General features: G+C 49.8%; 1 long non-coding RNA gene across 1 annotated transcript in view; it reads right to left on the bottom strand.

Moving 5' to 3' along the window:
- The window catches only part of LOC107184061, a 13,787-nt gene extending 10,599 nt beyond the window's left edge, over positions 1 to 3,188 (bottom strand). The window contains exons 1-2 of the long non-coding RNA XR_001514887.1: positions 2,875 to 3,188; positions 1,120 to 1,121 (exon numbers count right to left, since the gene is read on the bottom strand). This is a non-coding gene — a long non-coding RNA (uncharacterized LOC107184061). The remainder of the gene's footprint in view (positions 1 to 1,119; positions 1,122 to 2,874) is intronic.
- Positions 3,189 to 4,289: the final 1,101 nt, after the last annotated feature.

The following is a 4,289-nucleotide window of genomic DNA, read 5'->3' as shown; positions in this document are numbered from 1 at the left end:
CCCTGCGGCTCTGTGTGTGACAGGGTGCGGCGCCCCAACCCCCTGATTGGCCCTGCTGTGTGTGTGACATGGTAGAGCCATAATCTCCCCATCGGCCCTGCCCTGAGTGTGAGAGTGGCGGTGCCCCCACCCCCTGATCGGCCCTGCTCTGTGGGTGATAGAGGGCAGTGCCTCCTCCCCCACCCCACGGGCCCTGCTCTGTGTGTGATGGGATAGAGCCATAATCTCCCCATCAGCCTTGCCCTGAGTATGAGAGCGGTGGCGCCCCAACCCCCTCATCAACCCTGCTCTGTGCGTGACAGGGGACAGGGCCCCAAACCCCGGAATGGCCCTGCTCTGTGCGTTACAGTGGGTGGTGCCGCAATCTCCCCATCGACCCTGCCTTGAGTGTGACAGGGGGTGGTGCCCCAACCCCCCAATTAGCCCTACCTTGAGCGGTACTGAGGGTGGCATCGCAACCTCCCAATCTGCCATCCTCTGTGCATGTCAGGAGGCGGCGCCCCAACTCCCCCATCAGCCCTGCTCTGAGCCCGACCAGGGGCTGCACCTAGGGATTAGGCCTTCCCTCTGCCACCCGCGAGCAGGCCTAAGCCAGCAGGTCGTTATCTCCCGAGGGGTCCCACACTGCAAGAGGGCACAGGCCATGCTGGGGGACCCTCTTCCCCCCCGAATGCAAAAATTTTTGTGCACCGGGCCTCTAGTTGATTATAAAGAAGTGAGAGTATACTACGAAGACATAAAAAGCTACTATAAAAGTTTAGGTTTGATATGTTGGAGTTTAAAGTAGGAAAATGGAGAGGAGAGAGTGGAATTGGGATACATTTTAGGTGTGAATATTGTAGGACTTGCAAATGGATTGCATTTAGCAGTTAAGAGAATGAGCGTTTTCGATTTTGGCTTGAACAGCAGATGAATGGTGCCTATAGGGGATACTGGGGAATTACTGCTCAGGTGGGAAGGATTCTGTGATTGAGTGTTGTTTAAGGTGCCCAGTAGACTTTCCAGTGGAGAGTTACACTGAGAATTAGATATGTGGATCAAAGCAAGGTTCAGGACCAAGGCTACTTGGGGTGTCAAGTTTGGGGCCTTATGTAAAGCTATCAGAGACAGAAAGAGCACTGCTCAACCTTGCTGCTCGGAGTTGCATTGAGTCCACACAAATTCTCTCGTTCGACTATGCCAAGTGTAGGGCAGGTTCCTTCTCTTACCCTCCCTACTGTATTAACTGTTGGGTCTCAGCCCCTCTGCCTGGGGCTTGACCTCCTGGGACACGGGGTCTTAGACGGAGAAGACATGAGAAGTTGTTGGTATATAAGAATGAGTCTTTACTGCAGGAGTCAGTGGCCATAAGCCATTAGACAAAACAGTTCTTTAGAGCAAAGTCTTTTACAAGTAGCCACACACCTGCTAATAAACAGATACATCTTCCCACACATCAGCAGTATTAGCCTCTGAGCCTACAGCAACTTCTGAGCAGCCACAGGCTGCCTCTAGACTGCCTCACATCATAACGGTATCTGAGAGCTCTGCCTTAGCAGTTTCTCCCAGCCTTCCTGGCCTCTCCCCTCTCTCCAGCACACTCCTCTGCCCAGCACATTGGCTGGTATCTGTAGCCTTATACCTCTGTGTAGCACACTCCAGCACACTTCTTTAGATATTCCAGCACACTAGCTGGTTAACATGGCAGCTATATCTGAGCTCTCTATGAGTTCTTAGATTTACATCATAGCAGTACCAGCTCTCAGATCCATCTGAGCTCTCTAGCATTTTAAATATGTTTTTAATGTTACTTACACAAAAGAGGCTAGCTGCCAACAGTGACATCAATTATTTGGGTTATAGAATTGCACGGCATACCGTGAGATCACTGTGGCCTTGCAGCTGCTTATGGTATCTTAGCTTTGAACATTTGATTAAGATTCCAGTGTTCAGAGTGGCCTTGGTCATCCAGCATACTATCAACAAGACCTCCACACTCTAATTAGCCTTGATTATCTGGGGACTCTGGAGTGGTTCCTGCAAAAGCCATGGATCATTAAGCGAAATAGGAAAGAGAAAGGAGCACTATACTGAGTTCTGCGACACTCCAACTTGTAGAGATTGAAAGAAGATAGTAGTTCTAAAAAAGAAAGGTAAAATCTCAATCAAAGATTAGGGTGAGGCTAGAGAAGTGACCACTGCATATAGCCACCTGCAGGTCATTGTTACCTTGACAAGAGTGATGTCAGCAGTATGGCGGCAGGGAGAGCTTTGTGGAATTGTGGTGAGGGGAGAAAGCAGAGGGATGATGGCAATGACTTCTGTCTTAAATTGTCTTGTGATGAAAACCAGAGAAATGGAGTGGGGGGATATAGGAAATACTATGGCTTATTTAAGTGCAAGTGAGAAAAAAGTCAGTGAATAAATTGATGATGCAGAGAGGGGAAGGAGCAAGAAAGTAGGACCAAAGTGCTTGAGAAAGTCAGAGAAGTAGATGGAGGAGATGGCTTTAGATAGAAACAGGGATAGTTCTTCTATTAAAGTAGGAAATAAATATTACATAGGTATGGGTTAGGGTGGTTAGGTTAGGTTAGACAGGTACAGATAGCATTTAGGTTGGTAGGTTGGTGGAAGGAAGATCAAATAATTCAGTTTTGTTTTCTGTTTATACTTTTCAATGAAATATGAGTTAAAGTAATCAGCTGACTGGGATAGATCATTTGTTTCAATTCTTGGGAACTTACACACAGGTGTCCCAAAGTGCCTCATTTGGATATACCACACAGACGTCAAGGGGAAATTACTATTAACTATTATGGCCGAGCTTAACCAAAAACTAAGAAGAGAGAAGACACAGGGAACAAACAATGCAAGAAATCACACAGGTTTAACTACCAGAGAGCTGATGGGTTTCAGTCCTTGGCAGGCCACCTGGAGACACTCGCTGACAGAGACACACGGAGGTCGTCCAATACGCCGCGGCAAGGAGCTCGGTCTCTTGACTCAAAGAGAGGCCTCTTAACAGTCTGGGCGCAAAGGCAGAGCAGGGATGGCAGTATGGCAGTTTGGCAGTTTGGCAGTTTGGCAGTTTCCAGGGGGAAGGAGAACGTCTGGCTGTAGAGGAGAAGACAGGCGTCTGAACTGCAGCAGATTTGCTCTCCTTAAATGCTTGAAGCTGGGCATCTTCAGTGTCTCCTATGGGTGCCATACATGGGTGCCGCCCTGTGATCTAGGTATACACTCAGGTGAGAAAGTTGTGTGAGAAACTTGTGTGCATGTCCAAAGCTTATCAATCACACACACACACCTTATTTTTGGAGTTGTTTACAGGTTTTGGTATAAGAATAAAATGGGGTCTACTTATGCTAACTTGCTAATACAAAAATGGAGTCTACTTATGCTAACTAAACTTATCCTATCTAATAAAAGAGAAACATGGTAATTAGCATATGACCGCTACCCTTCCCATTGGCTAATCAGGGTGATATGCAAATTAACTGCCAGCCAAGATGGCGGACGGCAACCAGGCGCTGGAAGCTTAACATGAGGCTTGCTTGCTTCAGTGACGGAGAACTCCAATGTTCCCCGCCTGCCTTTCCGGCCGAATAAAGAAGCTAAAAAAAACCCAGAAACCTGCTTTACTCAGGGGAGCTTCAGCCAGCTGGACCGCAACATTGTATCAACTACAGACAGTAAACAAAGGCCAGAAACCTGCTTTCAGCAGCCGAGGTTTCAGAGCTGCAGCTGGGCCTCAGAGCTAAAGCCAGCTCTTAGCTCCAGTGATAGCGCCCCCCCCCCCTGATCCAGGACACCGTTAAGGGCAAACCAGCCAGCCCCACCCATGCACCAGGCCTCTATCCTATATAGTAAAAGGGTAGTATGCCTCCCAGTACATGGATCAGAGGAGCCGCGAGGCCTCCCAGCACCGGGATCAGCGGAGCTGAGAGGCCTCCCAGCACCGGGATCAGTGTGACAGGGTGCGGCACCTCAAACCCCTGATCGGCCCTGCTCTGTGTGTGACAGGGTGCAGCGCCTCAACCACCCCCCCCCCACGGGCCCTGCTCCGTGTGTGATGGGGTAGAGCCATAACTTTCCCACTGGCCCAGCCCTGAGTGTGACAGCAGCGGTGCCCCAACCCCCTGATTGGCCCTGCTCTGTGGGTGATAGAGGGCGGTATCCCAACCCCCTTATCTGCCCTGCTCTGTGTGAGACAGGGGGGAGCTTCTCAGCCCCCTGATGGGCCCTGCTCTGTGCATGACAGGGGAGAGCTCCCCAACCCCCCTAATGAGCCCTGCTCTGTGCATGACAGT

The sequence above is a fragment of the Myotis davidii genome, unplaced genomic scaffold, assembly GCF_000327345.1.
Source record: "Myotis davidii unplaced genomic scaffold, ASM32734v1 scaffold1532, whole genome shotgun sequence".
Lineage (NCBI taxonomy): Eukaryota > Metazoa > Chordata > Mammalia > Chiroptera > Vespertilionidae > Myotis > Myotis davidii.
This window is presented reverse-complemented; position numbering and strand designations above follow the sequence as displayed.